Below are 14,229 nucleotides of genomic sequence, written 5' to 3'. Positions count from 1 at the left end.
ACGCCGTCTTGCCGCCATTTTTTCGCCTTTTCAAACAGTATACCGGTAGAAAGGCGGGCCATTAATGCGCATGCACTCGCATGTGGATAAGAAGGAATACCCGAGGACCTTTGCTTATTGGTCCAGGAAGTTGGGTGTAGAATTAAAATCAGTGCCCAGCGTACCGACCACCCACGTTTATTTCTCTAGTTGCACAACACTAAGTGTATAAAAAACAAATGGAGAGATCGCAAGATCCTTTTCCTCTGCTGAGTGCTGATTTAAAGTTGTCTTTTGGGATAATTGCACAAACTCGAAAAGGTCCCTGTACACGGCGTGCAAAGCTTCCAAAACTTAACTTCGCAAGAAATCTGCCCTCTTTGGTGTTGGTGAATATTTGTGCAATAACTAAAGTGACAAAAAACCATTCCTTGAAAATAGACATAAATTCCATGTCAGTGTCGGGATGAAAGGCACCACAATTAGATGGCACCAACGCAAACCCCTCACCCTGTCAACGTTGGCTTGGACAAAGATCTGAAAGCCCAAGTTTAATTTGTGGCCCTGAGGGTTAAGACACAAAGGTCACAATTAATCATGAAGCCCAAGAGTAACGGTTCAAGAACCAGAGGAGTTAGCCGTGTTAGTTTGTAGTAGCAGAATCAAAAAGAGTCCAGTAGCACCTTTAAGACTAGCCAATTTTATTGTAGCATAAGCTTTCGAGAATCCCCTTCTTTTCTCTCTCTCTCTCTTCTCCCCTCCTCTTCTGTATCTGCCCAGTTTTGGTTCAAGAACAAGCTCAGGGCAATGGGGAAGATTACCCCAATGCTGCCGATGTGGTGTGTTCTGTGACCACAAAATTGTCCATCTGACGGCAGACCCTTCTCCTGTCTGGCAAACCTAGGCATATTGTCAATTTTAATTTTGTAGAAAAAATTCTCCACCCCCCCCCCCCGGCACCACTTCTGTTAAACTGGTTTTGTCCATCCCCGTGCACAATTACTCCAGACCCTCCCTTGGAGCTGTTTCCATGTCTTGAAACACGGCACTGCATTCCTCTAACCACCTTTCTATACCATTACAAATTTCAAAAGAGGGACACAAAGAAGGACATCCATCGAAGAATAACACTCAATTTAATTTTTTAACATGGTTGCAAATAACGATAATTAAATTCTAGAAAAAGAACTGTATGCAGTGAAGGGAAGAGAAATCTCATAAAAACAGATCACAAACATTCAACGTCGAAAATCAGTAAACATGAATGTGGACAGAGCCTCTCGCACGACTTTCCCCTCCTCTAAGTGGCCTCTGTCCGGTTCCAAATCTGCCTCCTCTTCCTGTGGAACCAATACCGGATTGGGATCACCCAGGCAACTAACAGAATTGTGTCCACGCTCCTCGCAGATGTTATGCAGGATGGCGCAGGCCGTCACCACCGCCAACACGTTCTCCTCTCTGCAATTGAGGCAGCTGGCCAAATACCTCCATCTTGATTTTAAACGGCCAAAACATCTCTCCACCACATTCCTAGAGCGGGAAAGTGATCTGTCGAAATGTCTGTGGGCATCTGTTTCTCCGTGGTTTCCATATGGCTTCATGAGCCAACGTCGAAGAGGATAAGCTCCATCAGAAATAATTAGAGGGGGGACAGTGACATCTCCCAACTGAAGACTGGGATTTCCAGGAATGAATGTTCCTGCATCCATGGCGGCACAAATTGCTAAGTTCCTGAACACAAAGGCGTCGTGATTCTTTCCGCTCCACCCGATTTCGACGTCTATGAATCGCCCGCGATGGTCCACAGTCCCTTGAAGGAGTATTGACGAACATTTCTTTCTGTTTCCATACTGCTCCGGGCTTCCACCAGGAGCACATATTGGGATATGTGTCCCGTCTATTGCTCCAATGCAATGTGGAAAACCCAGTGCTGCAAATCCGTCCATAACCTGTACAAAAGATAAAATGAATGCCATGATCAAAAGAAGCCAGGACTTTGCCTTGGAAACAGGGAATAGATCTGAGATGCAGTTCATTATAACGAGGTAATGGTATATCGATGTAAATCACAGCATAAATTTTTTTAAAAATGAGGGATCACTCACCGTTCCCACTTCACCACCCAAGCATATGGTCTTCGATAGAAGCTCTGTCTCCAATGCATAGCAGACCTTTAAAACCACGGAACACACGGTGGCAAGGCCGATGCCGAACTGGTCTTTTGCCTGCCTGTAACAGCTGCCTGTGGCAAGGCACCAGATTGCCACCGCAACCCTTTTTTCAACTGGCACTGGTTTTCGGAAGGACGTAGTTTGACGCTCCAGACGGGGTCTGAGGATGCGGACAATGTTCTCAAAGGTGTCACGCGTCATCCGATAGCACTCCAACCAGTCCTGATCTTCCCAGCAGCAGAGCACAATTCTGTCCCACCAATCTTGGCTTTTTTCTGTGACCCATCGTTTTCTTGGCACATACTCCTTGGCCAAGCAGAACCACCTTTCCATCATTTTTTTTCTCCTTTGAATTGCAAGCCTCCGACTTAGCCTCCTCCTGCGTGCAATTGAATCCTGGAGTCGAATGTAGTGCTTTCTTCTTTGCATAAACCACCGCAGGTATGCCAACTGAAGCTGGAAATTAGTTTGGATCAGGCTGAAAACAAGTTTTGCCACCGCAATGAACACTGCTACATGGGATGCCATGGCCAGACATCCACAGTCACCAGGACCACCGCAAACAAGAGCACTTGCTAGTTCAAAACCCACTCCGCCAACCATTTCAAATTTGCCCGCCTCAATTTGGAACCAATAGAATGCAGTGGTCAGTGGATGCCAAGAAACCAAACAATCATGTGATACGGGGTGTGAGCAATAACAACCAATTACAATGATGTATTGGTATATCGCTATTGAAAGTCACGTTTTTTAAAAAAAAGGGGAGGGTTCTTTCGCTGCGCGTCACAGATCACGCTACTAGGAAAGGAAATGGCGCTTTTTCAGAGGCGGGTGCGAACATCGTGTGATGAGAGGGGATCGGATTAAAAGGACTAATCAGAACGGAAAGTGAGAATTGCGGAATAAAGTGGGGCGGGATGGAAGCGGAAAAATAAGGCAGTGTGAAAACGGCCTGTCTGTTTAAACAATTCATCCGAGAGGAACTGGAAGAGAATGAACTAGCAAGATATTGAGCATATGGGAATTTACCAAAAATATAAGGCTTTATTTGATTTTTCACTTTGTGTGTCACCTTAAATTTGTCTCTAAAATGATTAATATAATGACTGTTAAGTAATTCAATTGCTCTGGTCCTACAAGGGAGATTGCTGTCCTCTGTAAATTCCGTTTTTTTCTTGTTCAGAGGAACTTGAGTGCAGCTTGACATCAAAGACACCAATGTGTACATGCCCACCTGTGCTGAGCAAAGGGATGTTGGTGAGAAAAGTCCTTTAAAATCATAGCCTGAAACATCATCTTCTCCCCAACTTTTTAAAATTTTATATCATATGGCCCGAGGAAGAGTTCTGTAGAACCTGAAAGCTTGCACAGTGTTTTGTACCAGCGTTATTAGGACCAAAATGATTGGTCCTAATAAAAGGTATTATGTGGATTGTGGTTTCTTTTTAGATTTAGATTTTGGACTGGCACAGTTTTAAACTACTTCTGTTTACACAATTGCTTGCTTAGTAGAGCAGCTGTAGAAAAAGAATGGGAGGAAAGTACTTATATATTTTATTTATTTTACAAAATTTATACTCTGCCTTTCTGTCCTCATAGGGGTCATCAAGGCAGCTAACAAATTAATACACAATAAAATTACAATTTAAAAAACATTAAGACCAGCAAAAACATATCATTAAACAATTAAAACTAGAGCTAAAATACATACAAAAACATAAACACAATAATTAAAACATTGGATAGGAGTGAGGCATCATAGAAACAATGCCAAACAAAATAAAAAAGCTTTTACCCACTGGTGGAAGATGGCGACAGAAAGGGACAGACATGTCTCCCAGAGAAGAGAATTCCAGATTCTTGGTGCCACTACTGAGAAGGCCCTTTGTTAAGGTGCCACTCACCTAATCTCAGAAGTTTGGGGCACCCAAACCAGGGCCTACATAGATGTAGTGATCTGGTGCGGTTCCTAAGCGAGTAGGTGGTCCTTCAGGTATGGTCCCAAACCCTATATGGTGCTAAAGGTCAACACCAGCTCCTTGAACTGTGCCCAGATAGAGACTGGGAGATGGAACAAGACTGGAGTGATAGGGTTCCTATGACCCTCTCCTATCAATATCTTGGTTGTGGTATTCTGCACTAATTGAAGTTTACAGACACTTCTCAAGGGCAAACCCACATAGAGTGCATTGCAGTAATCTAATCTAGATGTAAGCAGTGCATGTACCACGATGGCCAGATCTTTTTTGCCAGGAAAGGCGGCAGGTGTTTAATCAGCTGAAGCTGGTAAAAGGCACTCCTGGTCACAACTGCCACCTGCTTATCCAGGTGGACCTGTTCCTTCAAGAGGAGTGTATCCCCATTCAGAATGGGTGTCACCTTAATTCCTGGCTAGACATTCCATGCTTCAGCAGCACTTCCATCTTGTCAGGAGGATTAAGCTTTAGTTTATTTTTCTGCATTCACTCCAAAGCTGCCTTCAAGCACAGGCTCATGGTTTCTCTAGCCTCCCTGGGATCAGCTGGAAGCACGAAATAGAACTGAGTGTCACCACCACATATTTATGACAACCCAGCCCAAATCTCTGGATGACTTCATTCAGTGATTTCATGTAGATGTTCATGAACATAAGGGACAAAATGAAACCTTGTGGGACAGCTCAAGCCAAAGGTTATGAGGTTGAGAAGCAGTTGTCCAGCACCACCTTTGGAAACCTACCCTCTAGGTAGAACTAGAACCACCACAAAATCGGTACTTCACAATCCCAGCCTGGAAAGGTGGTTCGGAAGGATACAATGATCAATGATATAAAAATCTGCCAAGAGGTCCTAGAGAATCAACAGAATTGCATTCCCTCTATTCACTTTCTGGTGCAGGTCATCCACCAGTATGACCAAGGCTGTTTAAATCCGTTAACCAGGCCTAAAACCAGATTGGAAAGGATATAAATGATTTGTCTCATCTTGGAAAGTTTGAAGTTGTCCAGCCACCACCTTTTCAAACGCCTTGCTCAAGAATGGAACATTTGAGACTGGTTGAGATTTCCTGGGTCAAAGGCAGGCATTTATAGAAGTGGATGTACCACAGCCTGCTTCAAGGTGGGGGCAAGCACCCATTCTCTCAAAGAGGCATTAACTAATTCTTGGACCCAGTCAGACAGCCCCCCACCCCAGCAGATTTAGGTAGTTAGTTATGACAAGAGCCATACAAGCAGGTGGTAGGCCTCAAATCTAAAAGGATCCTGTCCACATCCGCAGACAGAATAAACTGAAAAATATTCCAAACAACTGAACAACATGTACGGTGCATGAAATTAGGTTCAGTAGACTTAGAAGTGAAATTAGCAAAGTGCAAAGAAAACTACTTTGAACAAATCACCTCCTCCGCTTGAACTCTAATGTATTCTTTCTCTGTACTTACCAAGCAGTCACTCCAGAGAATCTCCCCAGTCCTTCCAAGAGTATTGCTGAAGATGGGGTTTGTCAGGATGAGACAAGGATCTCGGACACTGAGGGGCAGGATGAGTGGACATCTTTTTAAAAAACCTTGAATCACAATGATGTTATAACATCATAATGTGTTCTGGGATTCACTCTCAATGTCCAGCTTTTATTTTGGTTTTTTTTGCAAATGGTGATTCTCTGATAGCCTTATTATTGCTTGGAACTGTTTGTGACTCCTACACTATTGCGTTCTTTATTGCAGGGGTGAATGTGTTATCCTGAGTATATTTTTTAAGTTTGTTCATTTGTTTCAGGTCAAGCAGCTGCAATTGTTCCAGGGGAACCGTTGCAGGATGGACAAGTATGCCTCCCTCATACACACCCCCTCGCAATTCTCAAAGAGGGTTAGGTTTTGCTTTGCTTTTCCAAATCCATTTTCACACTGCTTCTGGACTCTATGTAGCCCTCCAAGAACATTTGTTACCAGGGTCTCCTTTGAGACCCTGTTTGGTGCACCCCAAGTTCCCATTTTCTTGAAGATTCCCTCAAGAAAAGACACACCACATTGTGGGCCAGCATGGAGACGTTATGATGAAATGTCCTTATTACCCCTCCTCCCAGACACCACAGCCAGTAAAACACCCCCCCTTTGTTGTTGTTTCTCCCTGGCCAGCCCCCCTCCCAAGAAGCACATGGCACTAGGGGACGGTTCTTTATGACCTCCCTTGGGGCACCATGGCCAGGAAAACATCCCCCATCTCTGGTTGCTTCTCCCCAGTCAGCACTCCCAGTAGCTGATTGTGCTGCAAATGACTATGTTTTTTTGGTTTGTTTCTCTATTTCTCTGCTGCTCTTTCAGGAAGCAGTAAGGAAAGGGCTGTTGCAGAATTGCTTCTCGGCATCCATCTGCACAATGCCCAGAGAAGAAAGCCTCATGTGGCCTTATTCCATGATGTTGCAGATCTCATGATCTCTCAGTGCAAGAGAGAGGAAGAGATGGCTGACCTCCAACACAGAGAAACGCTACAGGAGGAAAGACGATACCACAACGAACCACTGGAGGAGGCCAGGCAGGACTGTCAGGTGTTCCAGGAAGTTATGAACCAGAACATGACAGTCATGCTGGCTGCTGTGAAGGTGCTTAACAATCTTGGAGATTTAATGCTTGGCAAGCAACAGGGCCTGAATGCATGTGTGAAAGCAGAGCTGGTGATCCCCCTATCATGGAAAGAAGCAGCTAACAGGGCTTGCCCTTCCAAACCACAGGTGCAAAACTCATGTGGCAAAGGCAGCCCCAGCAAATATACATCACAGCCAGAGGCTGCTAATAGGCTGGGGGGAGGGGCTCCCAAGCAATCCTATGTTGGCTGGAAAAGGACCAGGTATTCCCCATAACGTGACTGACCAGACCCATCTGGTTGGGTCAATTGGTTTACAGGAAGTAAATTAAAAGTTTTTTTCTGAAGACTAACAAATGCTTTTCTAAATCTATGTGAAAGACACATTTCTTCCATTCATACAAAAACTGATTTTAAATATTTAAAAATATGGAAACTATTTACAATTGATGCAGAAACTATATACACAGTTCTTTACAAATTTAGGCAGTGGATCCTGTTGTGGAGGGAGTGTAAGGTGCCCTTGAATGTTTCTCCTTCAAGCTGTTGTGTTCCCATTCAAGGGATGGAATTTTCTCCTCCAGCTCCCTTGTTTTCCTCCTTGATCAAGTTGCCTCTGACCTATGGCGACTCTATATGAAAGAAAGACCTCCAAAACATCCTATCATTAACAGACTTCCTCGGATCTTGCAAACTGGAGGATGTGGCTCCTTTTATGGACACTAATGAATAGTGCTTTTACTTTCAATGTTTACATCTCAGTCTCTGTTTTATGGGTCACATTCTATATCTTTTAGAAATGAGTCTGAAACAACAAATATAGACACAAGCCAAATTAAGAACTCGAAAGCTATTCAATTATAAGATGTCATTATAGTAACTATGTGAGTGTGTGTTAAGTTCTGTTCATTTGCCTCCCACTTACGGTGACCCTATGAATGAAAGACCTCCCAAACATCCTATCATTATCAGGCTTGCTCAGATCTTACACACTGGAGGATGTGGCTTCCTTCCTTTACTGAGTCAAGCTTTGTTTCCTATTGCCTTGCACTTTTCCTAGCATTATTGACGTTTCCGAATAGCCTTGTCTTCTCATGATGTTACCAAAGTACAATAGCCTCAGTCTTGTCATTTTAGCTTTTATGGAGAATTCAGGCTTAATTTGAACCCATTTATTTGTCTTTTTAGCCATCCACGTTGACTGCAAAACTGTCCTCCAACATCACATTTCAAATGAATCCATTTTCTTCCTGTCCGTTTTCTTCATTGTCCAGCTTTCATATCCATACATAGTAATAGGGAAACCATTCTGCTTCCCCATATTCTGTCCTAACAGTAGCCTCTTGTCCAGAGTACAGGTTGCAAATCAAAACAATCACCACCATTTCTTTTAACACTCTCTATAGCTTTTCATGATCCACACAGTCAAAAGCTTTGTTGTAATCTATTAATTTTCTTCTGATTTTCTTCTGAAATTCCCTAGTATGTTTGCAATGTGAACTTTAGTTCCTCTTCCTTTTCTGAATCTAGTTTGAACATCTAGCATTTTTCATTCCATATTCGGAAAGAGTCTTTGCTGTAAAATTTTGAGCATCATTTTGCTTGCATGAGAAATTAATGCAATGGTCCAATAGTTACTGCACTCCTTGGCATCTCCTTTTTTGGAATTGGAATGTAGACTGAGCGTTTCCAGCCTGTGGGCTATTGTTTTGTTTTCTGTATTTGTTGGCAGATTCTTGTTAAGATTTTGATGGACTCAGTTTCTGTAGCTTGAAATAGGTATTTTGGTATTCCATCTACTCCAAGTGCTTTGTTTCTCCCAGTTGTTTTGAGTGCAGCTTTTACTTCACTTTCTAAGATTTCTGGTTCTTCGTCAAAAGATTCTTCTTTAACGGTATCGGTTACCCTTCCATCTCTTCTGTATAGTTCTTCAGTGTATTGTTTCCATCTTTATTTTGTCCTGATCAGATACCGAGCCATATTAACCCATAGCTGGGTCCCTAGGCTTTCAGGTATTTTAGGCCCCCTCCAGCACTTCAATCTTTGACCCCACCACAGCTGACAGTCTGACCCTGGTATGGTAGGTACTAGACCGCAGTACATATTCCTATATCCATTTTGAGGATCTCCTGAAGAATTTTATTAATAATTTAAAAAATATTTTTATTGTGTGAGTAGAATTTTTCAGGAAAAATTGGGGGTATAATTGTTCGATACTGTACTATTTTGAAGTGAATAAAATTTTTATTATTTGTTAAAATATAATTTATGAAGAATTATTTTAATATAAGAGACAATTTGTTTCACTTCAATAAGGAAGCAATTAATTATTTTATTAATAGAGGTTATATAAGTGAATCAATTAATTGTAATTTATGTGGGGGTGTGCCTCAGCAAAAAAAAATTGATGGACCCCTAGTCCTTGTGGGACCCCTAACCTTCAGCTTAGTCAGCCTCATGAATAATACAGCCCTGATGAGAAACTGTATTTCCGTATTGATCTTTCAGCATCCCCAGCTGTGGCTTGAATTTCTCTTTGATTTCACAGACCTTGTGGAACAGATTCCTTGTTCTTCCTTTTTTTGTTGTTGTCTTCTGTTTCTTTGCACTGGTTATTACAATGGATTTCTTTGTCTCTGTGTGCAAGTCACTGAAAAGCTGCATTTAGAATTCTGACTCCATTTCTGTCACATTTTGCTTTTGCTTCTCATCTGTTGTTAGCTGTTGTTTTCTGAAGATATCAAAAACTACCTATTCAGAGTCCTCAGTCATTCATTTCGGCTTTTCCTTTCTTTTGGCTATAGGAATAGTCTTTGCATGTTCCTCCTTGATAATATCTCTGGATTCAGCCCATAGTTCTTCAGGTTTATGATCAATAAAACTTAGTATTGCAAATCTGTTCTTTTCATGATCTTTAAATACTTCAGGAATATAATTTAGATTGTATTTTGGCACTATGATTCTATTAGTGTTTCTAATTTTTGATATTAGCAGCTCATGAGCTGTATCACCATCAGTTTCTGGTCTTGTTTTAGCAGAGAGAATAGAGCTTCTCCATCTTTTGCTTCCAATTATGTAATATATTTGGTTCCTGTATTGGTCACGTGGTGATTTTCACATATACAGTTCTCTTTTTGGTTGCCTGAAGCATGTGTTAGAAATGAACAGGTTTCACAAAATTCTATTAGTTACTCTCCTGCTTCATTTCGTGATCCTAGTCCAAATTTTCTAACACTGTTTGATTCTGCTTTGTCTCCTCCTTTTGCATTCCAGTCACCTGTGATTATCAGGTTTAACAAACAAGATTATTTTGTTTAGGTGTATGATCAATTTCTTCTTGGATACTTGTGTAAAAGTTTTTGATTTCTTCCTCCTCACCACCTGCAGTTGGAGTGTAAGCTTGAATGATGGTTATGTTAACAGCCTTCCACAAAGTCTGATTGATATTACTACGTCAGATTTTGTATTGTAGCTCTTGACTGCTTATGTTATGTCTCACCTCACTATTAGAGCAACACCACTTTTTTTGAGTTTGTCATTTCCACAGTAAAACACTTCGTGGTTTTCTGACTGGTAATGTCCTGAGTTGGTCCACATTTAGTCGCTCATACCCAGCACTGCAATGTTTAAATGTTCCATTTCTTTTTTTACGATTTCTAGCTTACCTAGCTTTATACTTCTCACATTCCATGTTCCTATTATGTGTGTTGCATCTATTCACATCTGCAACTGGATATCCTTTCGGCTTTAATTCAATCCCATCATTAAGAATAACACTATTCATACTTGTCCTCGGCTCTTCCTCAGTAGCCAATTTGGCCTGGGGGTCCTGTCTTCTAGCACTATATCTTCTTTCATTTTGGATTGTCTTGTCAAGGTAAGAGGTTAGCAGAAGTGGTTTACCAGAAGTGGTCTGTGAAAGATCATCTGCCAGTGTCACCTTCCACTATTGCTGCTGCTCAGTAGCTAGCCTTCAAGAATTCCTCCACTCCCATCACCATTGGAACAGTCAATTCTGTTCTACTGATGTGATCTAAAGGGGGTGGATGCATCTTACTCTAGTGTCTCAACTGTGACCATTCCATCTTGAGTGATTCTTCCAGGAGTTTAGACTCTGGATAAAGCCTGAGCTCCTGACAGTGTTGCTCTCAGCTTCACTGACACACTCGAACATCCTCACCACATTAAGGTGTGTATCTAAGGGGGGGCACTTATCTAATGGTTAAAAATAATAAGAACCTATGAGGGAAGTGTAAACTCAAAAATAAATGCTATACCTTTTTTATGATAAAGTCCTTAAGTAAATGGGTTATGAATTGCTTTGGCACAAACACAAATAGCCACAGTGATTGGTAACAATGTGTATTGAAGAATAATTTTGCTCAGTTCTTCTGGTGAGCCATACTCCTTGTAAAGCTATCAAGAGTTCTGCTCCACAGTTAATTTCATGAGTGTTCATCAATGCCCTCGTAACTGACAATATTTTTATTTATTTATTTATTTACGTTATTTATAATTCACCTTTCTCACTGACACTCAAAGCGGATTTTACACTGTGAGTCAGTACAGTCAATTTCAAAGACATTTCAATAAACAATGTAATAGGTTATATTAATGCAAATTTGCAAAGATTTAAACCCAGCAGAAATCCGATGCTGAAACAGAACATAAGCAATTCTAAGTCTGACATATTAAACAACATGGAAAAGACCCATTAGAATCATACTTAACAGCAACAGACAGTACATAATAGTGAAGTCTATAGTCCCTATCCCTTTACTGATGTATCTCTTTGAGATCACTTCCTTAAAATACAGCTCCCCTATCTAAAAAGCTCTCCTGATTAATTCAGTTTTGCATAGTTTGTGGAAAACCTGAAGAGTGGGAACTTTCCTGACCTCATCAGGTAGGTTGTCCACAGCATTACCCCCAAAGTCCCATTGAAATGCTCCACTAATCCATTAGAAAAATGGTAGCTCTACCTAATTGTTAGATGCTTCCCCCTCCCCCACACATCTACCAATGCTTTTCCATGGAGACTGCAACCAGTGATGGGTTCCTGTCTGTCAAAAATTTTCCTACGACAACCTAGTCTCCCAAATATGGAGATCAGGGCATCTGCCACAGTGTTACAAACTAGTTTCCCCTCTGGGTAAGTCTCAGGAGGGGACTGAAGATATCAAAAACTACCTGTTCCTGTTTGGGATCCATGTTCACTTCCTGTTTGGGATCCATGGAGGTCTAACACAGCTCTGGGAGCAGAGCTGACCGGGCTGCCGTTTTTAGTGACCGGCGGGGGCAAACAAGCCCGCGGTCCCCTGTTCTCAGGCGGAGAACAGGCTTTGAACGCTCAAGTACCTCAGGGCGCGTTGATCTCGGGCGAGGGGGGGTTCTGCGCAACGGATTCTCCCCCGTCCCTTGAGGTCCCACCCTAAGACAGGTCGGCCTATATCTCTGCGGCAGTTCTGGGGCCAGTGACGGCTGGCATAAGATCTACATGCCCAAGCATCAACAGGAGGAAAGAAGGTGAAAGTGAACCTGAGTTTGAAGCAGTGATTACAACCCAGAAAGACGTTTGAAAAGGTAAAGATCACTATCTCTTGAAACGGGATGAATTACTTAAAGTAAAGAAGCATTAAAGGGGACTTTTAAACTGCAACAGTTTGATTAAAAGTAGAGGAAGACTCGGCAAGAAACAGATTAGTAAAAGGACTAAGCTAAAAGAAGTAATTAGAGAAATTGGAGGATTGTTGTTCATACCTGTGGTTGTGAGGAGATAATAGACTGTGAGAAAGCTTCTACCATCGCGAGAGCTGCTGTGAGGAGACAGGAAACAGGAAGTACGTAATTGTGATAGAGCTGCTGGAGAGAGACGGCCCTAAGGCAGACAGGAAGAGGGCAATCGCCATCTTTGAAGAGGGAAGGGCATGGGCTTCAGCAGAAGAGGAAGTATGCCATATTGGATTACAAAAATATAGAAAAACCATAGAGAAAAGATGCCCGGCATTTTGGATTTTGTAAGTGCTTTTTTTTTCCTTTTGAAACCGGGACATTTGAATTAAATTAAATTAAAGGGACACTTAGCCAAGCGCCACGGAGTTAAGAAAACGAGCAGATTCGTGGGAGCGAGGCAAGTCAAGCCCCACGATGTCGAAAAAAGAGTGGCAGACGGCTATGGAAAATTTAGACAAAAGATTTTCGGAAATGTTAAAGGTCCAGCAGGAGCTGGTGAAAGAGATCAAAGAAGTTAAAGAGACAGTTAAAAGTGAATTGGCAGAAATGAAAAAGGGAATGGAAGCAACACAGCAAAAAGTTAACGTGGTGGAGAAGGCGATGGAGAATCTCTCAGACACGCAACAGACAGATATGAGGACGATGAGGGGCAGAATGGCTATTGCGGAGAGCAAGTATATGGAAAAGCAGCTAAGGTTTCGCGGTTTGCCGGAGATGGAGGGAAAGACAGCTCAAGAGCAAGTTGCTGAAGTGTTAGCTGGATACCTGGGTAAGGAAGAAGAAGAAATCGTGGCTATCCTAGATGTGGTGTATCGTATAAACTCAAGACTTGCGACCCAGAGGAAGTTACCAAGAGACGTGATTGTGCAATTTACAACCAGAAATATGAAAGAAATGATTGTGAGCAAGCAATTCCAAGACCCATTGGAGGTTGATGGCAAGACGGTGATTATTATGAAGGAGTTACCTAGATCGGTGTTGCTTGATCGGAAAAAATATAAAGCCTTAGTCCAAATTTTGAAGGACATGAAAATAAGATATAGATGGGAATTACCGGAAGGACTGGCATTTGAGTTTGGAGGAGTGAAAAAGCGCATCAGATCTGAATCTGAAATGGAAAAGTTTGAGGGACAATGAAAAGGACTTACCAGCAACAAGGCTATGAATATGGAATGTAAGGTTATATCTTGGAATGTAAATGGACTTAAATCACCCAATAAGAGAAAAAGTACTTTTCACTGGCTATTAAAACAGAAATGTGATATTGTTTGTTTACAAGAGACTCATATTAGAAAACAGGATGTAAAATATCTAAAACTGAGCAAATTGGGCACTCATTTTGCAGCGGCCACAAAAAAGAAAAAAAGGGGAGTGGTCTTGTATATTAGAGAGGAGCTGCAGCCAAAGTTAGTGTTTAAGGACCCAGAAGCCAGATTTTTAGCGGTGGAATGTACATGGAATTTAAAGAAAGTGCTGGTGATTGGAATCTATGCACCTAATGGAGCAAAAGAAAGCTTCTTTGAGGATTTGAGGAAGCAATTAGATGAACTTTCTTATGACCAGATAATTCTTGCAGGAGACTTCAATAGAGTTACAAATTTGGAGCAGGACAAGAAATCAGCAACTGCACAAAAGAAAAGAGGACTACTACCAAAACCTTTTTTTGCATTAATGCAGCAGGAAACTTTGGAAGATGTATGGAGAATACAGAATCCCAAGGGCAGACAATTCACATTTTTCTCCGCAAGACACTCTACTTTATCACGAATCGACATGATCTGGGCC

This window comes from Eublepharis macularius, chromosome 7 (genome assembly GCF_028583425.1).
Source record: "Eublepharis macularius isolate TG4126 chromosome 7, MPM_Emac_v1.0, whole genome shotgun sequence".
Lineage (NCBI taxonomy): Eukaryota > Metazoa > Chordata > Lepidosauria > Squamata > Eublepharidae > Eublepharis > Eublepharis macularius.
Note: the sequence above shows the minus strand (reverse complement) of the source record.